Genomic DNA, 12,265 nt, shown 5'->3' on the forward strand with positions numbered 1-12,265 from the left:
ACCCTCTGAAAGAACACCCTACCTAGGCCCACTCCCCCCCCCCCGCCCCCTGTCTTATATCCCAATAACCCCTCCTAATCCGCACATCTTTGGACTGTGGGAGGAAACCAGAGCACGCAGAGGAAACCCACACAGGCACTGGGAGAAAATGTAAACTCCACATGGGCAGTCACCCAAGGCCTGAATTGAACCCGGATCCCTGGTGCTGTGAGGTTGCGGTGTTTGACACTGCCACTGTGCCAACCATCTTCATCTTCCTTGTTGGTTAATCAAAGACTATTCTAATAAATTATCTAAACACTTTCTCTTTCCCAAAGCCATGTTGACTTTGCCTGATACGATTATGATTTTCTAGATACCCTGCTATAATCTCCTCAGTAATGAATTCCAACAATTTCCCCATGACCATTATTAGGTGAACTGATCAAATTTTTTGCTCTCTCTCTCTTTGTTCTTGAAAAATGTTACATTTGCTTTTTCCAATTTGCTGGGACCCTTCCAAAATCCCAAGAATTTTGGAAGATTATAACAACTCCCTCAACTATCTCTGCAGCCACTTTTTTTCAAGACTCGAGGTTGAAGGCAATCCGAGAAAATGACATGCCTTAATGATATTCTTAATTAAGAGCTACCCCACCAACATTTCCTAATACCTTGCCTTTTTGAAGTGTTGGTGAGAAGGTGGTGTGTATGATAATCTTTATTGTCACAAGTAGGCTTACATTAACACTGCAATGAAGTTACTGTGAAAAAACACAAGTCACCACATTCCGGCGCCTGTTCGGGTACACAGAGGGATAATTCAGAATGTCTAAATTACCTAACAGCACGTCTTTCGGGACTTGTGGGAGGAAACCGGAGCACCTGGAGGAAACCAACGCAGACAAAGGGAGAACGTGCAGACTCCACACAGACGGTGACCCAATCCGGGAATCGAACCTGGGAACCTGGAGCTGTGAAGCAACAGTGCTATGTACTGTGCTATCGTGCTGCCCCGTTTATCTTGTTTGTGTGTGTTTGTCACTGGACTACTTTAGTTTATGGGTAGCTATATAGGTGAAAATATGCAGATAAAATCAAAAGTTTTCTTTTTTGTGTTACTCTTAATTCACTATTTAAATTTACTGCTATCACCACCTATTACCAGGCTGAAAGTTGATCTATAGACAGAGTCCTCGTTTTGAAGGCGCAAAGAATGTTATAATGTTGTTTAACTTTTACATTGAAATACATTTTTAGGAGGGCAGTTTCATAACAGCCTTTTGGTACCATCCATTTACCCTTTCACCCAGCATCATTCCTCATCCTTGAATAGGTGGATCTAGCAGGATGTCAAAATACTTATGAAAACCCAGAATTCAGAGCCAGAACTCTGATGGATTCCCACTCATGTAGAGCATGGTTTGAATCTTCTATCTTATGACCCAAGGTGAAAAGGTTCAATCCATGCTATTAACACTGTGACATGCTTGCTATTTTGTTCACAAAAGTCAAGATAGCAAATGTATAATTAAAACATGCAAGTTAGGATAGGGGAGGGGAAGGTGCCTGAGGTCTACAAGGAGTTGATGGATTGGGAGTGGCCCCCGGTGGGGGGTATGAAGCGGAAGTGGGAGGAGGAGCTGTATGTGTGGAGGTGGAGGCCGGGATGTGGGTGGAGGCCCTGTGGAGGGTGAATGCGTCTTCGTCGTGTGCGAAGCTAAGCCTTAACTAGTTTAAAGTAATTCACAGGGCACATAGCTGCGTGGATAAGTAGGTTTTTCGAGGCGGTAGAGGATAGGTGTGGGCGATGCTCGGGAAGGCCCACGAATCACATCCACACGTTTTGGGTATGTGGAAGCTGAGGGGGTTCTGGCAGGGGTTTGCGGACGTAATGTCCGAGGTGTTGGGGGTAAAGGTGGCCCCGAGTCCAAAGGTAGCAGTATTTGGGGCCTCGCAAGATCCGGGAGTCTAGGGGGCAGAGAGGCTGACTCATTGGCCTTTGCCTCCCTGATAGCCCTGAGACGGATTTTACTTGGACGAAGGGACTTGGATCCTCAGAAAGCAGGGGTGTGGGTGAGTGACCTGGCAGAATTCCTGAAGCTGGAGAAGGTCAAATTCGACCTAAGGGGGTTGCTTAATGGGTTCGCTCGGAGGTGGAAGCTGTTCATTGACTTCTTTAAGGAGGATTGAGGAGTTAACGAAAGGGGAAGAAGGAGGTAAGGGGGAAGGCAGGACAGGAGGAGGGAACATGAGTAGGGAGCGGGGGGGCAGGGGAGGGGAGTGGGTATTGGTTGATTATTTATAATGCAACATAATTTTGATTCTGCTTCGGTTTGTTTTGTATGAAAATGCTGAATAAAATATTTTTAAAAAAACATGCAATTTGGGAGAAGGACTGGCCCAGGACTGCTGCATCACAGCGCCAGAGACCTGGGTTCAATTCTAGCCATTGGTGACTGTCTGTGTGGAGTTTGCATGTTCTCCCCATGTCTGTATGGGTTTCCTCCGGGTTCATCCCACAGTCCAAAATGTGCAGGTTAGGTATTGGCCATGCTAAATTGCACCTTAGTGTCCAGGGATATGCAGGTTAGGTGGGGTTACGGGGATTGGGCAGTGGATTGGGCCTGGGTAGGGTGCTGTTTCAGAGAGTTGGTGCAGACATGATGGGCCAAATGGCCTCCTTCTGCACTGTCGGGATTCTATGAATTCTTTTATGGACAGTACGAAGTCTTACAACACCAGGTTAAAGTCCAACAGGTTTGTTTCGATGTCACTAGCTTTCGGAGCGCTGCTCCTTCCTCAGGTGAGGAAGCCATCGTATGGAGTCATGAAGCCATGTATGGAGTAAGCCATCGACCCCACAAGCCTGCTTCATTATTTGATAAGCTCATGACTGAACTGATTGTGGCCCCAACTCTACTTTCCTGTCTATCGCCGAGACCTCTTTGACTATATGTATCCAAAACATTTGAGCGCATGGGATGATGTTGACCGACAATACTTTGAAGAGTGATGTCTACTGAGGAAACTTGAGTTGTTGACGAATAGGCTAAAAATAGTTTGGATATTCCTGCTGCATTATAATTTTATAGACTTCTCCCAGGTTGATTGTTTTCTTGCGCCTGTCGATTTTAATTCTCTATTTCAGAGGATATTTAATTGATTGTTATTGCTTTATAGTGAATTTCGCAGTCAGCATTGCTTTAATTTGCATGCAAAAAAAATACTGTTGGGTGATGATGTTTTTAGCTTATTAAATTGGCAAAATATTATGCCTGAAAATGGGATTGGAATTAATTCCAGACCCAGTGCTGCAGAGGCACACAATATCAACAAGTGATATTTTTATGTAATTACCACCGCTCACTGAAGCAGTCCCTCCACCCCCAAGCTCAGCACTAAGAATCTCGATGCGTGGTTACTTGTTAATGGTTTCAAAAGTACTGATTGGATGAAACAGCATTGTGATTTGGATTTGCTGAAATTTTTGTTTTTTTGATATTTTGGTTCACAGTAAATCCAGAATTCTCTTGCACACTTGGGCTACAGATAGCCGATGTCATATATTCACTACCATCCACATGAAGTAGTTGAGGCTAACGCTTTTGTGCATTTTCTAACTGATATGCATCACTGTAAATACACAAGGGGTATATGTAAATACACTCAGACTAAGTAAACACTAGAGGGAGCACCAGAGACATCATGACATGCAGACATACAGCTAATGAACACATAGAATATGACACGACCAATGGACAGTCAAGATACCCAGAGGTGACACTACCACAATGGGGCTACCCATATGAAAGGACAGGGCACACATGCTCTTTCTCTTTCCACAGGCGACACTCAACGAGAAGCACAGGGGCAGATTGGAAGCATCACACCCACCGCATGGCTTAGAGCAGACTGGTTAGTTAGACTGAGTTACTATAGCAAGATTAGCAGGAGAGTCGAACTCAAGTAGGAGAATTGTTAATGTTCAATAAATGTGTTAAACCTATCTCCAAGTCTGAACCCTCCTTTGTCAAAGCATACATCAAGGAAGCAGCTTCTGCTACATGAAGAAGCATAACACAACACTAACCTAGCTTGAGCTAGTTTTCTAAAGTTCCAGAGTTTGTGGTGAATTCCAACACGGGTTCGGTTTATCTGTTCCCTTAACAATTTACATTTTTAGTATAATAGCTTTCAATTACCAAATGATAGTGATTTCACTTGCTTGTGTGCCTTAACATGGTACAGCATTTTGATGCCTCCAGAAACTCAAAGTTGTAATTTCAACCTTTGATCCAATATTCATGGGTTTAAACTTTTACATTGTTTTCCTCTAACATGCCACTATCCTAAACAGTCTTTAATGGAACTAGCTTTAGTCTCTTCTCTGCTCTCTGCTTGGCATGTTGTGATGGATGGCTCTGTTATGATCCTGAACCGGAACCCCAAATGTTTGGTACCATCTGGTTGTGGACCGTTAAGGAAGACACAGTTTAAGATCCCAAGTACTTACTAAGAGAAGAAAGCCACAAGATTCTAAGATTTCTGAATAAACAAAATAAACTTCACTGTACAAAGTCAGAAAAGTAAAACAACTTCATGATATTTTTACTTCAACATTCAGAATTAACATGAGGGATATGTGAATTAACAGGCAAACTGCACAATAAGTGGCAGATGCAACCAAGACAGACCCCAGGGATTTCTCAGCAGTCCACCAAGATGTCAGTATCCAGTGATACTCATTAAATCTCATTAAAATTCTATTCTCTCTCATTTTCGAAAGTCAAATCTCTGAATTGTGATGAATGTAAGACATTGTCATACTTTATATATTTTTTGCAGTAATGTTATGAAAAACCTGGGTTAAGATGCAAACAGACGTATGACTGCTAGAGCTGTGATTAAGGTGTCGTAAAAGTTAGATAATCATTGCTTTGCAGGTGAAGTGTTCTGCCAACAGAAGAGAACCACTTACTAGTTTACAGAAAGCTGGCTAATGGAATATTGATCAGATTTAAAGGATCCCTGGGACATAAATAATTTCTGTTGGGTACTGTGTTTAGTCCTGGCTAAATAAGCCAAGGGACATCTTGTAAGACGAGACAAAATAATGCCTTATGATTTGGGTAGAGATGGTGTAGTTAATGGGAGGAGCCCGGTCTGTCTGAAGAGTCAGTTGATCCAAGAATTCTCATCTGAACATAAGTGTTTGTCCTGAAAGAGTCTTTCTCCAAAGAGTCTCCACAGAGAAAAGCCAGTAGAAACTGGGTTGTTAACTTTATTCACAAGCGGTATTTGAAATATATTGGTTTGCTTAATTAGAATATAGTGGCAGGTTTAGGAAGCAAGTTAAAGTTTCTTCTTGTACTTAAGAACTGTTGTAACTCTTAATTGTAAAACTATTCCTTTGTTGCTAATGTGGTTAATTCTGTGTTCAAATTCAAGATCCTTTTAACATAAAAGATCCTATTGGTCAGTGTTATCACTCCTGTGGTGCAGTAACATTTCCTCAATTTATACAAATTTAAAGTAGTTTGTTTCTCTTCTGGGTTCCTTCCAGAATTCCCTTAAAGTCACTCCTAATTTGTCTGAACATTTGCTCGCCTCCCAAGATTCAAACTTGCTGTCCGGGACCCGAGATTCCGTTGTCTGTGCTTCAGCACCAACTCAAAGGCACAACTCCAGCTCTTCAACCATACTGAGCAGAACACCACTGCTCCAAAGGGTTATCTTTGTCCAAGCACGCTGCAGCACAGTCACCAACTTTCCATTGCCTTTTTAACTCTCCAGGGCTGCTCCCGAGCCCTCACTACATGGAGCTCGTCAACTGCAATTACTGCTTGGAGCTTCTTTCTGAAGGTTCCTCCTGGTGGCCTCCTACCAGTGGTTTCTTTCCCAGTTATCTGTCACTCAACCTCTCTGAGATCTCTCCCAGCCCGGGGACTCTTCCTAAAAGGCAAAAAAACTGTTTGGACTGTTGCTTACAACAAGGGACTACGGTGGAAGAATCAATCCAGTCTTGTCTTTTAGATTCAAGCTGTTTTTTGTAAGACACTTCCTCATAGCTACTCACCCACAAGAAGCTCTCACACCAAAGTGTTCCAGCTGTCTGTATTTGTAAGATAATCAATGTTACATGTTTAACTAGCAATTCCGTTAACAAGGTAATTGCCATGCATAGTGATTAATAATACATTGACAGGGACAAGTATTCTTATTTCCCCATTTTACTAGTCTTAAACATAGAACATAGAAAATACAGCACAGAACAGGCCCTTCGGCCCACGATGTTGTGCCGAACCTTTGTCTTAGATTAATCATAGATTATCATTGAATTTACAGTGCGGAATGAGGCCATTCGGCCCTTTGACTCTGCACCGGCTCTTGGAAAGAGCACCCTACCCAAACTCAACACCTTCACCCAACACCAAGGGCAATTTGGACATTAAGGGCAATTTATCATTGGCCAATTCACCTAACCCGCACATCTTTGGATTGTGGGAGGAAACCGGAGCACCCGGAGGAAACCCACGCAGACACGGGGAGGACGTGCAGACTCCGCACAGTCAGTGACCCAAGCCGGAATCGAACCTGGGACCCTGGAGCTGTGAAGCAATTGTGCTATCCACAATGCTACCGTGCTGCCCTTGAGAACAAATAAATCTACACTATATCATTTTACCGTAATCTATGTACCTATCCAATAGCTGCTTGAAGGTCCCTAATGTTTCCGACTCAACTACATCCACAGGCAGTGCATTCCATGCCCCCACTACTCTCTGGGTAAAGAACCTACCTCTGATATCCCTCCTATATCTTCCACCTTTCACCTTAAATTTATGTCCCCTTGTAATGGTTTGTTCCACCCGGGGAAAAAGTCTCTGACTGTCTACTCTATCTATTCCCCTGATCATCTTATAAACCTCTATCAAGTCGCCCCTCATCCTTCTCCCTTCTAATGAGAAAAGGCCTAGCACCCTCAACCTTTCCTCGTAAGACCTACTCTCCATTCCAGGCAACATCCTGGTAAATCTTCTTTGCACCTTTTCCAAAGCTTCCACATCCTTCCTAAAATGAGGCGACCAGAACTGTACACAGTACTCCAAATGTGGCCTTACCAAAGTTTTGTACAGCTGCATCATCACCTCACGGCTCTTAAATTCAATCCCTATGTTAGTCTTCCACTTTAAAGTATTCAAGTGCGGTTCAGATCGGTTCTTATTGCCCCATTTTACTGTTTTTTCTTCTGGGTTCTTAATTATGGTGCCCAATTCCTGTGTCCCGTGATCTGGTTTTCATATCTTTTCTTTTACTATGCAGGCACCCTGGATATTTGTGAGATTTCGGGCTGGGGACTAGGCTGAACTCCACCTGCTCCCGATTTGTGTTCCCGATTTGTGTATGTGCAGAAACCCCCGGGCATGTCGGAACTTGTCGTGACCTCTGCTTGGCAATCAGACAAGTTACTATTTCTTGACAGTTCATTGAATTCTTCCAGCAATTCACTGAATTTCCTTTTTACAGTGGTTTATGATGAGCTTGTGTCACTGAAAATTGCTGAATTTCTATCCACCATCTGGAATAATAATATGTTCAAGGAAGAATTTTTATTATGTGAACTCATCTACTGACCCTTGGCCTGACTTTTGTTTTGATTAATTGTGGCAACTTTAACTGCTAGCTATTGTTATGACTCAATAACATATATCACTTTTTATTAGAATGTGCTATACCACTCCACTTGTACAGGAAATTTCATACGCCTGTACTTTCTTTGTTGTGGGAAGCCCAACCTGATTGATTTCAACCACAGTACGTGAAGCATCTTTAGATTTTACTGAAAGCTTAAATTGAAAACTGCCATATTGTTTTTCTTAGAGTGAAACATTTCATTCATCTGTAGAATGTAATGTCTTAATAAGAGTTGAAATGAAACCGCTCTTTCTCCACAAACTAAGCAGTTTCTCGCCTGTGTGTGCAAGGGCCATTCATTCCTTAAGTGTCAGTGCCAGCAATTGGTAGTTTTAATGGCTTTCAATGAAATGTGAAAAATAACCAATATTAGGGATCTCTAAGAGCTGCAATGTACATCACCCCCCCTCCTACGAAATAAAGTCCAGAGTCACACAAAGACACAGACATTTAACTTCCTGCCTTTTATTTCATTCTTTCATTTTGGTAGTGGTTAATATATTTACTCTTTTTTCAGAATGAATTAAATTAAGTACTGTAGATGGCAAGACTTATATTTGAATCAATCACAATTCTTGTATTATTTCATTTTGATTCTATTTGTTTTACTTGAACTATTATGACTTGTGCCATCATCGTTTAAGCAAGCACTTTCACAAAGTCGTAAGTATAGTGTGCAAATTGCTCATAGACAGCAAATAGTTAAACAACATGGGCGAAATTCTCCCCCAACGGCGGGATGCCCGCCGACTGGCGCCAAAGCCGGCGCCAATCAGACGGGCATCGCGCCGGCCCAAAGGTGCGGAAGGCTCCGCATCTTTGGCGGCCTAGCCCCAACATTGAGGGGCTAGACCGACGCCGGAGGGATTTCCGCCCCGCCAGCTGGCGGAAATGGCATTTGTTTCCCCGCCAGCTGGCGCGGAAATGCGGCGCATGTGCGGGAGCGTCCGCGGCTGCTGTCAATTTCCCAGCGCATGCGCGGGAGCGTCAGCGGCCGCTGTCAGTTTCCCGCGCATGCGCAGTGGGGAGAGTCTCTTCCGCCTCCGCCATGGTGGAGGCCGTGGCGGAGGCGGAAGGGAGAGAGTGCCCACGCGGCACAGGCCCGCCCGCGGATCGGTGGGCCCCGATCGCGGGCCAGGCCACCGTGGGGTCACCCCCCGGGGTCAGATCGCCCCCCCCCCCCCCCCCAGAACCCCGGAGCCCGCCCACGCCGCCTGGTCCCGCCGGTAAATACCAGGTTTGATTTACGCCGGCGGGACAGGCAATTCCTGGGCGGGACTTCGGCCCATCCGGGCCGGAGAATCCAGCGGGGGGTCCCGCCAACCGGCGCAGCCGGATTCCCGCCCCCGCCCAATCTCCGGGAGCGGAGACTTCGGCGGGGGCGGGGGCGGGATTCACGGCGGCCAACGGCCATTCTCCGACCCGGCGGGGGGTCGGAGAATGACGCCCCTTATGTTAAACAAAAATAAACCAATACTGCAGATGCTGGAATCTGAAACAAGAGCAGAGGATGCTGGAAAAACCCGGCAATCTGGCAGCAGGTATTAGGAGAGAAAGCAGAGTTAACATTTCAAGCTCTCAAACTTCATCAGATCCAAAGGGTGGGAGAATTTGTTAGAGCTCTTAAGAGATTGCAACAAAAAGTAGCAAATTTAAGAAGAAAAGACAGGTGGCATGGTGCTGGTAGGTGAGTATGGGGGATTGCATTGAGGCAATACATGCATGGGATATTTTAAAAAGGGGTTTGAGATGAAGGATAAAGATCAGAATCTAAAGTTGCCGAACTTGACGTTGAGTCCCGAGGGCTGCAATGTGCCAAAATGGAAGATGAGATGCTGCTACTCCAACTTGGACTGGGCTTCACTCGAGTATTGCAGCGGGTCAAGGGCAGACATGTGGGCATGAGAGCAAGGTGCTGTGGTAAAATGGCAATCAACAGGAAGGTTGGGGTCATGCTTGCAAACTGAGTTAAAGTGTTCCACAAAATAGTCACCCAGTCTGTAGTTGTTCTCCCCAACCTAGAGGGGACTGCATTGGGTGAAGTGAATACAATAGACCAATTGAAGGAAGTGCAAGTGAAACGCTCCTTAATCTGAAAGGGATGTTTGGGGCCTTGAATGGTGAGGAGGGAGGAGGTAAGATCTGTTATTGCAAGGGAAAGTGCTGTGGAAAGGAGATGGAGAGTTGGGCATGATGGAGGAGTGGATAAAGATGTAATGGAAAGAGTGGTCCCTGCAGAATGCTGGGGGGGGGGGGGGGGGGGTGTTGTGGTTAAGGGCAAAAGCAAGTCAGAAATGCCATTTTCAATGATTGACCTAATCAGAACAGATGTGATGGAGGTGCAGAAACTGGAAGAAGGGGATCGAGTCCTTAAAGGGAGCCGGTATGAGGAGCTGTAGTTACTGTTGGAGTCAGTGGGTTTTTAAGAATATTGGCAGTCAGTCTATCACCAGAAATATAGACAGGTCAAGGAAGAGAAGTGACGTGAAGGAGATGGGCGATGTGAATGTGAGCGGGATGGAAATTGGTACCAAAATGGGTATCTTTCTCCAGAACCAGATGAGAGTATGAAATGGTACCGGTACAGTCATCGATGTAATGGAAAAAGAGTTGCGGGCCTGACCCGAGTAGGACTGAAATAAGTAATGTTCCACATAACTGACAAGAGGACAGGCATAACTGGGGCCCATGCAGATACCCATAGCCACACATTTTGTTTGCAGGAAGTGAGATAAGTTAATGGGAAATTATTTAGTGAAAGAACAAGTTGAGCCACATGGAGGAGAGTGGTGGTGGATGGGGATTTTCCTGGCCTTCGCTCAAGCAAGAAGCAGAGAACCTTCAGACCATCCTGGCGGGGGATGGATGTGTATAAGGACTGGACATCCATCGTGAAGAGGAGGTGGTTAGGGCCAGGGAACTGGGGATATTTGTTATAATGTAGGGCATCAGATGAATCACAAATATAGCTGGGAAGAGACTGGCCAAGCGGAGAGAGGATGGAGTCAAGATAGTAAAAAAATGAGTCCACTGCCCCATCATGCCCAGCTCCCCATCACTTTCCCACGGCACCTTGCCTTGCAATTCTTGAAGGTGTGATACTGCTCCTTCCTTTCTCAGGGCCTCAAACACTCCTTTCAGGGTAAGCAGTATTGTACTTGCATTTCCTTCAATTTGGTCCATTGTATTTGCTGCTCCTAATATGGTGGTGTCTACATTGGGGAGACTAAACTCAGACTGGGTGACCGCTTTATGGAACACCTTCGCTCGGTCTGCAAGCATGACTTCCTGTTGCTTGCCATTTTAACTCAGCATGTTTCTCACATGTCTCTCCTTAGCCTGCTGTCTCCGGTACAAGTTGGAGGAGTAGCATCTCATCTTCTGTTTGGGCATGTTGCAGCCATCGGGATTCAATGTTGAGTTCGGTAACTTTAGGATCTGACCTTTGTCCACCATCTTCAACCCCCTTTTAAAATATCCCATATATGCATTGCCTTAATGCAACCCCCCACCCTCCCCCTCCCACACCAGGCCATCTGTCTTTTGTTCTAAAATTTGCTACTTTTTGTTGCAATCTCTTAGAGCTCGAACACATTCTCCCTCCCTTAAGTTACAACAAAGAGTCGAAGGATGCATTCAAGAAGGAAATAGTGAGAGTACAGAAGGGCCAATAGTTCCAATAAAGAAAAAAGGTGGACCTACAAATCCAGTGAACCCTGGGTGTCGAGGTATATACAGCATTGGATAAAGAGAAAAAGGGAAGCTTTATCATGGGCTAAAACAACAAAAGCCCTAGAGGTGTACAGAACGTGCAAGAGGGAACTTAAAAAGGAAGTTAGGAGAGCAAAAGGGGGACATGAAAGGACACTGGCAGGTAAAATAAAGGAAACTCTGAAGTTGTTTTACATGTACATTAAGGGTAAAAGGATAACCAGGGAAAGAGTAGGGCTCATTAAGGACCACAGTAGTAATTTGTGTGTGGAGCTGGAGGACATAATTAGTGTTCTAACTATGTGCCAGTGTTCACTAGTGAGAGGGACGATGTGGTTATAGAAATCAGAGAGTAGGACTTTGATAAAATTAAATAAATGAGCATAGATAGTATTAATAAGGCTGGTCCAGTTCAGTTTCTGATCAATGCTAACCCCCAGGATGTTGATTATTTACATGGTTGTTTTTGACCGGCACAGACGTGATGGACCTAAGGGCCTTTCCTGTGCTGTTGATCTCTATGACTTGAACCATTTGCTCTGTTCTAATAGATGCTGTCTGACTTGCTGAGTTTTCCCAGCATCCTATGTTAAACGAATGCTAACAGTGAAATATATCGATCGACAAAACATTTCAATTTGCATTATTTATTTAAATTCAAATTCAGATGTGATTGAGTAATCCAGTTCACTTAGTCACTAAATGGTTGAAACAGCCTTTTCCTTTTAAAAGCCACCTTTCCCCGTATAGGACTTAGGATGAAAATGAGGTTTGACAACATGAACTAATACAGGCTAAATGTTTTGGAGCTTGAGCTGCTTCATAGTGGGGTCACACAGCACAATTGGAAACTGAAGGATGTTCCATTGTTCCTTGT

The 12,265-nt window shown here is 44.5% G+C and overlaps 1 protein-coding gene across 2 annotated transcripts in view; it reads left to right on the forward strand.

The window, feature by feature from the left end:
* The window catches only part of atrnl1b (attractin-like 1b), a 1,392,850-nt gene that overhangs the window by 78,515 nt on the left and 1,302,070 nt on the right, over positions 1 to 12,265 (forward strand). The gene's annotated exons all lie outside the window — the stretch shown is intronic.

Source organism: Scyliorhinus torazame, chromosome 16 (genome assembly GCF_047496885.1).
Source record: "Scyliorhinus torazame isolate Kashiwa2021f chromosome 16, sScyTor2.1, whole genome shotgun sequence".
Classification (NCBI taxonomy): domain Eukaryota; kingdom Metazoa; phylum Chordata; class Chondrichthyes; order Carcharhiniformes; family Scyliorhinidae; genus Scyliorhinus; species Scyliorhinus torazame.